Below are 12,075 nucleotides of genomic sequence, written 5' to 3'. Positions count from 1 at the left end.
AGCTACAAAAATACTTCAGTCAAGAGCAGTGAGGGATTTTGTCCTTTTGTTTTTTGTTAATAATAAAAAGCAGCAGAAGAAATATCGCACACTGTCACTTTAAGAATAGTGCAGCTCTAATATGGTTTCTCTTTTGCATGTCTTTTGATTCTCAGTTAATATAGTTAATATAAATAATCACTAAACGCCGCGCTCTGACACAAATGTGCATGTATTTGACTATTAAAGCACTCACATTAAGATGCCGTTAGATGTGTGTGTGCCCTGCTCATCTTAAACTCAGAAGCATGCCATGCGGTCTCATTCGCGCTATTAAAAATATGAATGATTCGAACGTACATCAATCAATGATGCTCATCCCATGCTGCAAACGTTACATTACAGCACATGCTTTTAGTCAGTTTTATGTGAAACTAAGGGTGCTTTCACACCTACACTTTTGTCTCGTTTGCCCAGTTAGCGCGGTTCGTTTGGCATATGTGAAACCAGCAATCCCGCTAGGATCGGCGCCAAATTAATCGCTCCGCGATCGCTTGAATGAGGTGGTCTCGGCTCGATTGAATCAAACTCTGGAGCGGATCGATTGCAGTGAGAAAGCGACACGGTCTGAGCGCAGTTATATTACAGTGTTTTATGGATATGTAATAGGCATTAGACTATATGAAAAGACGATTATGAGTAGGGTGGGAAGTTTCGCGAGTCTCTGGATGCCTGCAAACGAGTGGTTATCTCCTGGTCCTCAAAAAGGCTTCATCGCGCACCCTTCGCACCCCTCCCCACCGCATGTCTCCTCACTCTTCCGACACATCGCGCACACCTTGTCAATCACCACCAAACCACCACCTCTCCTGACATCTGAGCGGGACTCTGCAAAATAAACCCTGACACTGACCAATGTGAGGAGAGTTTACTCAGACGTGACTTGTTTTAGCTGTTTTGGTCCGATTAGAAATTGTGCAGTGTAAAAGCGAACCGCTCCAAGAGCAAAGAACAACAATGTAGCATTTGTAATCTCTGTTTCGGAACAACTGAATCGATTCACAGGTGTGAAAGCACCCTAAGTCTGCAGAGCAACAAATGTGTACATCTGTCACTTTCTATAACAGAAACTGATTTATTTAATTCTATTAGGGGTGATTTTGAATTGACATATGGGGCCGGATCGAATGGTCTCGTGGGCCGCATACGGCCCGGAGGCTGGATGTTCCCGACCCCCGTTATAAGAGATCATGTGATGATAAAAAATGTATGTGAATGGACAAACCAGCAGGATGAGCACATCGTAAACCATCTGATATGTTGTTTTGGTCATTCGAAAATGATCCTTAACCATTTCCAGGGTTCAACACTAAAGACATTTTCTACTGGCCCCACTTGGCCAGTGGTTCAGATTTTTACTTGCCCTGCCAAAATTTTCACTGGCTCCACCAAAATAAATAAATAAATAAATGAATGAATGAATGAATAAATAAATAAATAAATAAATAAATATTTCTTAGCCACATATTTTAAATAATGTGTCAAAAATAATGTCTGTGAATCTAGAATTTAAATATTTTAAAACTGTTGAAATACATGTATTTAGCAGTAAAATATAGCAGTATGAAAATTGTGCAAGTATTTTATTGCAAAACAAAAGGTAGCATCACTTTTTTTTCTCGGCGTGTTGTACCCATGTAAATATCTGTTTTCACAGCGTTAGAAACAGATGTTTTCTTTAAGCTTCATGATTTGATGGTGCCGTATCTTCACTGTACTGGTTTTTGCCAGGTTGTGTAAAAAAATAACATGCTCACAACATCCAATCAGATAAAAGGAACTAAAAAGCAATATGGTGTTTACGACTTCACAGAAAAGGTAGCATTCAACGACTTAAAAGTACAAATTGTTTCTTGATTCTAAGACTGTATTTGCACGCAATTGACAAATAGTCGCAGGCAAATTAAAAATTTGTGACAAGGCCAGTACCGATTCTCTCTACTGTTCTGAACATCTCTCACGCTGGCCCCGGGCCATTGGACAGTCCTTATTGTTGAGCCCTGATTTCAGTATTAGTGTTATCATATCATTAATTACCTCTAGAACTGTTAAGAGCGTCTGTCTTACACCTTTAAACCATGGCACGTTCGATGTGTGTCGGCACTGTCTTCTGAGGCACAAGTCATTTATTAAATGTTTTACTTATTTCATTTTAATATTTCAATTTATTCATTTAATACAAATTTGGCAGGAAGTGATGGTTTTATTCTCGTTGACCCATCGGATGAAAACGCTGCTTTATTCGCATGTCTTTTACACATTGACTGTTTTGCACTAATTTAATTTGCATTTTTGGATGGAAACATGGCGACAGAAAGATTAATGATGATTCGTTTTCTACTGAAAAATGCTATTAAAAGAATATTCATGACACGATTATAATGCATATTATGACAATCATGTTTATGACAGATTTATGACACGTTATGTCTTACTAGAACTTCTATGTCAAGCTGCTTTGACACAATCTACATTGTAAAAGCGCTATAGAAATAAAGAGGAATTGTAAACTTCTAATTTCGACTGTAGTTTATGCAAATGGACAACACCTCAGCATTCCATTCCAAACCCACCCATTTTCTCCTAGTTATTCTTCAATAAAAGTAGCCTATTATATGCTCATCAGTCTGATTAGTCAAACTGCTCTGCTTAGTTATTTTACATATAGTTTGATACTGAGAGCAGTTCAGTTACAAGCCCTAATCCAGCCTCTGTTAATGAACCCCCTCCAGCGTGTATAAACAGGAAGTAATCTGCTTAAGTTGAAATTAAAACAGGTGGAAGCCTGGCTCTATCACACACCTGACAGATAAACACAAACCTTTTCATTCCCGTGCTGCAAACGTATTTGCAAGTCCATATTAATTCACTTGTTTGCGTGCCTGAATTGCTTGCATGATTACACATGTTTCTCAAAGCTGCAAGGTTGTGGCCATGAAGTTAATACTTAATTCCCTTTAGTGCTATGGCAAGCCGTTTATATATTTAATCTACTAATGTCTTTAGAATAAGGAGTAGCTATTTACTGTAGTAAGTACAGTTAAAGACTATAAAATACACAAGACATGTCACTCGTATAGTTTTAAATGAGGAAAAGTGTAACGGTCAATATGACAAATAAAGCCGTGCCTACTAGTACAGGAGGCATAGACTGATGCTTCCCTGAGGGAGAAACTCAGACCAGACGTGTGCTTTTACAACAGTAAAAGGGGGTCAACAAACACACTGAGATCTTAGCAAATACTTGCTTCACATACATAAGAAATATATCCAAACAAAGCTTGAAATAAATGAAGCGACAACACTTGAAAACAATTTTTTTTTTTTTTTTAGTAATCTGTATGAAAAGATTGCGAGGTACAGTCCATGATTTCTGCTGCATTTGTTCTGCCATGGCGAGGCGAAAATTCACCCCGCCACAGCTACATTACATAGCTTCTCATTCAAAACGTTCAGTGATTGTTGTTGTTGTTTTTTTCTTTTTTTTTTAATAGCGGGTTATAATCGTACCAAAACACATTAAAAGTTAATTTAATTATAACAGCGCAATATTTTTTGTAACAGTAGTGGTGCTGTTACTTAGCAGTAGTGGTGCTGGTACGTTATTTGTAGGGGTGTCAAAATTAATGATCAATTAATGCAGACGCGATGCAGACGTGGACAATTTGGTATCGGTTCAGTAATAATCATAACTGGTTATTATGTACTGACGTCATTTACTTCATATGCGCTCTGTCGCGAGGGAGGTGAGCAAGGGTATTTACAACACTCCTGGCGCCAACTGTGCACAATTTCACTGCGTGTGTGTGATTTCAGTATAGTCTTTCACTGATAATTACAACAGAAGCCCCTATTTCTCTGCGATTGAGGGAATGAAAGTACTCCATTTCTCTCTCTTTCTCTTTTCTCACTGTGGCCCATTTCACCTGCTGGCCTGACTTTTCCTTCCCTCTTTTTACCTCTCTGCTGTATGCATTCCCGTGGGAATAAATTTCCGAATAAAGCGCGGGAGCGGCTGGTAATTCTGGTATAATTTTAACAGGAGTGGGCGCTCTCACAATATCACTCCCGAGCCAGCAAGTAAGTGTGCGTGGCGTGTGTGTGTGTGCGTGTTTGTTTGGTGCTTTCTATGTCTGTGTATGTGTGTGAATGAGAGACAGTGTGGTGCTGTGTGTCCGTGTGTGTGTGTGTGTGTGTTTATACAGACAGCTTGTATTAGCCACCCCCCAAAATACAACACTGTGTATAGAAATCACCGGCAATGCACCAAGATATCAAATTAAACCGAATTGATGGCATGATAATCATAACCGAACCGAACCGTGAGACCAGTATAGGTTCACACCTCAAGTTATTTGTTTAACCCTTTAAGGTGACTTGCTGACAGACTCACTGACTGACAGTTGCCTGATGTGTGAGGCCAGCAAACATGACGTAGCTTTCAGTTCAGATGAACACAGTTTCCATATTTATACTTTATTTATAGATAAAGGTCTGTGGTTCTGCATACAATGACTTTATCTCGCTGGAGTTTATAGCCGTATCACTTCAGGACGCAATAATGCTGCTCCGTAGGTCTATTAAAGATATTCATAAATATTCCTAGCAAAACTTATAAATTTGAAGACATACTTACTACAGGAACAAGCTAAATCGCACTTCAGCAGCGTTTATTTGAGAGTGAACAAGAAAATCTGTGACACTGGTGTCACAATGTATTTATAATGAGCCTGGGTTGATAAGTCTGCAGAAAAACTTTAACATTCTACCATTGTGCATATGTCATCAGAAGAAGAAAGCCCCGCCCCATTCATGACAATAGCATAAAGAGCTCAAAGCAAGAAGAGGCCATCCACTGTTACAGATTTAGCACCATACCTGCTAAAAATAATTTTAAAAAGAGCAATCTCATTTGAATTTAAAGCGAGTCATCAAAATGCCACAATGTGGATCACAGTCTAAAAGGGGAAGTTTCAAAGTTATAAAACATCATTTGTGTTGTATTTTGAGCTGAAAGTTTACAAACACACTCTAGAGGCCTAAAAAAAAAGGCTTATTTTACAACCTGTACAAATTGAGAGGGGTCTGGATGCAGACCTGGTGCAGTACAATCTGGGCTGCATCCAATGCATTTTAATGGGCTCAGCTAATGCCTAGTTCACACTAGAGGATTTTAAGCCTGATTTGAGCCCGATTTGGAAGTTAACGAGCTCGCCGACAGATCGGGCTGTAATCGGGAAGAAATCTGCGGGTGCACGGCGCTCGCCGCTCTTTATGTGTGAACTACTGAACAACGCATCAACGAGGCTCGCTGACGCGTCGCCGACACCTCGCAGATGGAAATCCAACATTTAGCATGCTAAATATTCTAGAGCAGTCGGCCGACTCAACCCCACGTGTGGTCAGATGTAGTGACGAGCTGCAGCCAATGAGAGAGCATATCAGCATGAGCTGAATGCCTGTGTGCTCAGGAGCTCAGCAGAAACATCTGTGATCGCTTCATTCTGCGTTAACACAGACATGAGAGTAAGCTATATTAACAGTAAAACTAGAATTCTGTAACTATTAGAATTACCATACTGCTCATTCTGACCGTTCTCATATTAAACGCCATATTGTCACAGCATATTTACATTCAAAGCTATTATTGAGATATTAAAATTAAGCTTTGAATGTCTGGCATCATATTTAATGACACCATTTTCCTAAAAATATAATCTTTTTTTGGTAATACAGCCTATAAATATGTAGTTAAGATACTAGAACACGCAAAGGTCTTGGCTTTCATTTTCACTTTCAAACAGGAGCTATTTCACAGCACAGAATATGCTGTTTTGAAGGATTTCTGAAGTAAATTTCTGAAGTAAAAAGAAAGTTTTGTTTATGTTAGCAGGAAGTTGCTAGGCAAAAAAAAAAAATGCACACATTTAAAGTCACAGCGAAAAGTATCAGACATGCATGCAGTCATTTTGACCAATATGGTAATTTAAGGCAGAAATGCTCAGTTCTTTACTGTTTTGTAATTAAAACAATAACAATGTCAGAAAGAAATACACTGATAGTTAGAAAACGGCAAGGTGTTATTTGTTAGTTTTATTTCAAAGAGTTATACAATTACAAAAATTCAAAACTCTCTGTGTTTCTATTCACTGGAACCTTGCAGATGAGTGATTAATCCGCTGATAAATCAGCTGATTTGACGATGTTTTTAAATGCTTTCTCCAAAGCTTGAAACGCTGTCAGTGATGTCATCATCACAAAAGCAGCCAATAGTGTTCAGCTTTTTCTGACGACTCCTCCCTTAAAATTTAATTGGCTGTGGTTTGGTAGCTTGAATGAGCTGTTGGGGAATGAGTTGTTGTCAGATCATGTAGTGTGTGAAGCTCCTCTTGTGGATCATTCACAGAGTGTTGCGTAGTGTGAACACCACAGAGATTAAAAGACACAAAGTCAAGTCATGTAGTGTGAACGGCACAGCGATCTGCTGATGTTTAAAATCCTGTAGTGTGAACTAGGCTTAACCCAACCCCTAACCCTACCCATCACAGTGACGTCACTCCCTCCACTTGAGTGCATTGTGTCTGACATTGCATCGCTGAGTGATGCAATCTAGCTTGCATCATAAAGGCTGCATCCAGAAACTATTGAAAAATTGGTATAATAAGTCCCCTTTAAAAGGGACTAAAGAGTAAGTACTAGTACTTATTGTACAATATATTAGTATCACAAATAAATAGTGGCATTAAAATAGATATTAGTATGCTTTATAGATTAAGTGGCCTGCCATAAGAGTGCATTTGTCTGGACTTGCTGGTCAGTGTGTTAATGGAAGTCTGGCAGCGTCTGAATGACAGAGACTTTGCGTGACTTTGACCTTTAGCTGGAGTCGATGAATGCTTTTTTGTTTCCACTCATGAAAAGGGTTTTTTCCCCCTCTCCATTAATTTCTTTTATTTTTTTTAAGCTTAACTCCTGGTGCGTTATGGGTGCCTGCAAAATATCACCAAGCAGCATCAGTGTAGTTTTTTTGTGACAATGTGTCTTTTTATAATTCCTAATTAAGATGCAAATGAGCTGCCGGGTATGGCGACAGAATGAAACCGATACCTGGAGAAAACTCCCTTCTCTTCATCTATTCGTCATGAAAATCTGTGGGGCAGCTCAGCTAATCACAAGGGGGAAAAAAAACAACCCTGGCTCCCTCAAATTGGCCAATTTTCAGTTCCTCGAGTGGCAGCATGTGTTTGGCAATTACAACCGTCCCCATAAATATCCCAAGATCCCCCAAAACAGGGCAGGAGAAACGAGAAACAATTATGATTAGCGATTTAATTACAGTCTAAACTCCATCAAAGCAAATTTAGGCTATGATTGCTGGGGAAGCGACTTGAAGAGGGAGCTACTGTATCCCCATTACATTCTGAACTCAATCTTAAACACAATCTTATGATGAGAACCAATCATAGGGTTTAGCGTTGTGCTAATTAGAAACGATTCGGGCTCCTTATCGTGCTTTTGGTGAATCCGGAAAAAGTGAATTATGAGTTACTGGTTCTCAGAAGAACCGGACGATTGAATGTAGTCAGTCTCGAAATAAGGAGGTGCTCTAATGTTTGCGCGGGAAGCATGTGACAGATTGAAAACGCATTTGTGTTTTCTTTTTCAGAGTCAAACTGTGTGCTTTATTTGTGCTGAAGGTGTGGGCGTATAGTGGACTTTAAGGCCGTACTCATTAGGTACAGTTGCCTTGAACCGGGCCGAGGCACGCTTGTCCCCCCTCCCGTCTCCCCTGACGGCCCGCACTCACACCACAAACGGGCCTCGGCACGCTTACGTCATCGCTGCTGCGCTGTTCAGTGAAAAGCGCTCTCTCACTCAGCAGCACAGTGGAGATTTCTCTAGTTATTTCGTTTCAGTCGTTTGTTATGCAGTGACATGCAGTCAAATATTTCGCCAAACAGTCTTTAGGGATGCGGTGACACGCAGTTAGATATTTCGCCGAACAGATCCGCCACTTTTGGCGCTCATAAACAATCATAAAGCCCTCGTGCTGCAGGAATGAGGAGGTTTGCTGAAGGTGCGGAGCTGTCGTGCTGTGAGTTCTCGTCTTTAATAAACTATGGCAGTTTGCGTTCACTGAGCAGTAAGATTGAATAATAAATCCATATAAAAAAGTCCCTTTAAAGTCACGTCTCGCTTTCAGTTTCGGGCTTTTTTCGAGCGCATTTTGCACTCCACAAGTGTACCGCGCCAAAGCCCAAGTGAACCGCGCTCAGGCACACCTCTTCCAACCGGGCCAGGGCCGGCCAAGTAAACCGTGCTTGAGCCCGATTCAGCGCACTCACACTTCTCAAACGATCCGGGAAACGGCCTGGGCACGGTACGGATGGCATAGTGTGAGTAGGCCCTAAGGGTGCATTCACACTTGGTTAAATTGCCTGGATCGTACCCAAGTTTGATAGTCCCCCCTTAACACCTTCTTGGTTGGTTTGTGTTCACACTGTCTTTTTTATTCTGAACCCCCGTATGCTTGTGTCATCAAGCTGCTGTTTTGTGTTTGGCTGAAGCTAGGTGACGGAAAGCAAATGGCCAAAATGGAAAGAAGTACGAACTTTGCGTTCATTCTGCTTTTACTGAATCTCTTGGTTTTGGACATACAGAAAGCGACTCACATCCATCTGCACTCTAAAGAAATAACTCAATTTACCACTACATAATTTAATACATTGTTGTAACTCAAAAAATTTAGATTGCTGATTATATTACACAGTTGGCGTTTCTGTGTGGAGTTTGCATGTTCTCCCTGCGTTCACGTGGGTTTCCTCTGGGTGCTCCGGTTTCCCCCACAGTCTAAAGACATGTGGTACAGGTGAATTGGGTAGGCTTAATTGTCCGTAATGTATGAGTGTGTGTGTGAATGTGTGTGTGGATGTTTCCCAGAGATGGGTTGCGGCTGGAAGGTCATCAACTGCGTAAAAACTTGCTAGATAAGTTGGCGGTTCATTCCGCTGTGGCGACCCCGGATTAATAAAGGGACTAAGCCGACAAGAAAATGAATGAATGAATGAATGTATGAATGAATGATTATATTAAAACATTTGAGTTGTGAGAATACTTTTAATAAGTTTTCACAATAGGAAAATATTGATAATTACATCCACTAAAACATGTGGCTTATTTAAAAGGTAAATGTGTCTGTCAGTTAGTTTGAAACAACATTTAACGTGTAGCCATGCAAAGAAATTGGGTTGATAACTCAATGGAGTTCTGGATTTCAAAGCTCCTCCCCCACTGAACAAGCAAGAAGTAAGTCCGGACAAGTTTTAGACAGAGTGTTTGGCACAAAAGACATTAAGGTGAGATACCTGAATTTTATTTAATTTCCAAATCAATATTCTCCATTCATTAGAGTACTGGCTCCTCCTGGTAAATACAGTTGATGTTAGCAGTGTTTTTTGACATTTTTTTTTCTTGCTTTATAAAAATACACATGAATTTCAGGAGGACCTTGAAAGGCAAGTGATGACAATTTCCATCATTGGTGATCAGTCTACTTTGGAATTGAACCACAAGACGGAAACCATCATGGTTGAGGGAATGAGAATCCAAAGGTGCCGTGCTCTGCTGATGGGCATAATATAGGCTCTGAATCGAAGCTACCTCAAGGAACTTAAATATACTTGAAGTTTCTCGAATTGAACGGACTGAAGCCCAGTGCAAATGTAATGCGTTTCAAGAACATTATTTTCTAATAATTCAGGATGGCTAATAATTCTTTTCTATTAAATATATTTTAAAATATGACAATAAAAGAAACATATAAATAAAACTTGTGATTCAAAGATGAACTTGTGATTGCAGCACTATTATTCTAGTCTTTAGTGTCATAATCCATCAGACATCATACTCTTCTGATTTTCTTCCCCAGACACAGTCTAAGAAACGAATCAGAAAAACTACAAAAACAACTAAATGTACTGGCAGCTCATTACCCAGTTTTTGCACCATAATTTACATAACCAACCCTGACAATATCTCATTTCAAACTGCAAAAAATGACAATGAAAATCACTTCTTAAAACTGCAGAGTTAAATGTTCAACATCAAAAAGTAGTCAAAGCAAGGATAAAGGCCTCGTGCTTTTCAAAAGCATAAATAAACACACCAAAAAAGTGACGATACACAGTCACACAACTGTCAATTTGTATTTTATACAGCGTAGGCTGCTTTATTCTATCAATGCTTAAAACAACTTTCGGTTAAAGTCTACTTCAGAATTTTTTCAAAAGATGCATGATTAATGGGCGTGGAGCTCCGCGAGCATCGGGCGGGAGTGGGCGTGGCCAGCAGGGGAGAAGGGGAGCGAATAACTGCTGTTGTCAGTTAGCTCACAAAATGAGACACAAAGAGGAGACGCATGAGTTTATAGTTTACAAAGTTAAAATGCAAAGAAATGAACAGTGATTTAATGCCCTGCTACATTTGTTATTCGTAATTTCATACACAGACAACCACAATTTATACCATTATGAAGATAATCGTGTTCATGTAAACACTATAAATGAGGACTTCTCCCTCAATCCCTGTATCCAGCAGACTCAGTGCAGCAGGTCTCCTGACCTGTCTATTTTAACCATTAACCCTGCTGGTAATCTGGAGGATTTAGGCAAACACAGCAGCACGGCGATGTGTCTGAATGTGAACGAACTCCTGATAAAAGACAGCCTCCGCCATTCTCCAATTCTCGTGCTGCTCTCCCGACAAAAATGCTAGCAGCACACACACAGCTTTGCTGTATGATCGGCCCTGACAAGATCGCGGGGGAAAGCATGCAACAAACCCCGTGGATGATGGAAACAAACGCATATGAGCCTTCATGAACGGCTAAATACTGTGCCGTGGTTTCCGTGTCTCTCAGCTCGGGCTTGACACTGGCAGGTCTGGCAGGTCTCATGAATAATTAAGCAGCCGGCTCTTCTCATAGGATAAGAAAACTCCGCTATGAATAATAATGAGAAACCGACGCGTCATCATTGCACCTGCAGTTCTGCGCTACGTCGCCGATTTTGATCCCGCCCCAAAAATCATTTTAAACCCGGAAGCTGAAATTAGCTGACAAAAGCTCAAAATTATCCAGTTTTCCCCACAATTAAAGCTGACAGGTGCTAACATTGTCTTAGCTGATGCTCTACACACACATCTGTTAATATAAAAAAAAATTCTCCGGGGTGTCCTGAACCTTTAAAATAAGTAATGCATGATTAGGATAATGTTGACATCTTCATTTAGATTCCACGATAAAAGAGTTCCTAACTTTCTCTAGATGTGTTTACTGCTCAAGTTCTGGGAACATTAGTGATTTTTTTTTTCACTTCTTCAAAAACTAATGATGGCAATGTTAAAGAAAATACATTATCATGGCAACAGAAAATGCTACAAAGTCATTATGCACTAAATAGCTTCTTCAGGACATGTTGTGTATCTGCAGGGAGATTTCAAGTCAGTAGTAAATCTATATTTCTGCTGTCATTAATCTTAGCGAACACATTAATGCCATTGAGCTGTAACGTAGATGTGATGAAGCTCTGCGCTCTCCTGCATGACTCACTTTTTTTTTTTCCTATTTCAGACATCTTTACATTAGTATATTCACACTGTTAATGTTTAAATACAGTACTCGCATTATATCTGAGCTATGATTAATCAACGGTCGCTGAGACGTGTTGAATGTATGTTTAATTAATTAGACTGTTTGTTGTGACAAGTACCTGCTTGTGTAGCTCAACATATGGAGGACATTTCTTCATAAACACTCTGACGGAGTCTTCATCTTATGGAGAAAGTGGAGACAGCAAGGTCAAAATGTTGTTTGCAATGAAAATCAACAGGAATGATTGCATTTAATACATGCATACTACTTTTAGCATGTGTTAGGACAGAGGTTTTCAAAGTGTGAGGCGCGCCTCCCCTGGGGGGCGCCAGAGCATGTCAGGGGAGGCGCGGGAAAAAATATAATATAATAAAAATATAATTATT

At 39.9% G+C, this 12,075-nt stretch overlaps 1 long non-coding RNA gene across 2 annotated transcripts in view; it reads right to left on the bottom strand.

Annotated features, from left to right (window-relative positions):
- Window positions 1-12,075, bottom strand: part of LOC147832722 (uncharacterized) — a 574,579-nt gene that overhangs the window by 150,680 nt on the left and 411,824 nt on the right. The window contains exon 3 of one of the 2 annotated variants that reach the window (XR_015514613.1): window positions 11,808-11,869. The exons of the other annotated variant lie outside the window; for it this stretch is intronic. This is a non-coding gene — a long non-coding RNA (uncharacterized LOC147832722). The remainder of the gene's footprint in view (window positions 1-11,807; window positions 11,870-12,075) is intronic. 2 annotated transcript variants of the gene reach the window in all.

This window comes from Danio rerio, chromosome 18 (genome assembly GCF_052040795.2).
Source record: "Danio rerio strain M-AB ecotype USA chromosome 18, GRCz13ab, whole genome shotgun sequence".
NCBI lineage: Eukaryota > Metazoa > Chordata > Actinopteri > Cypriniformes > Danionidae > Danio > Danio rerio.
Note: the sequence above shows the minus strand (reverse complement) of the source record. Positions and strands in the feature narration are given on the sequence as shown.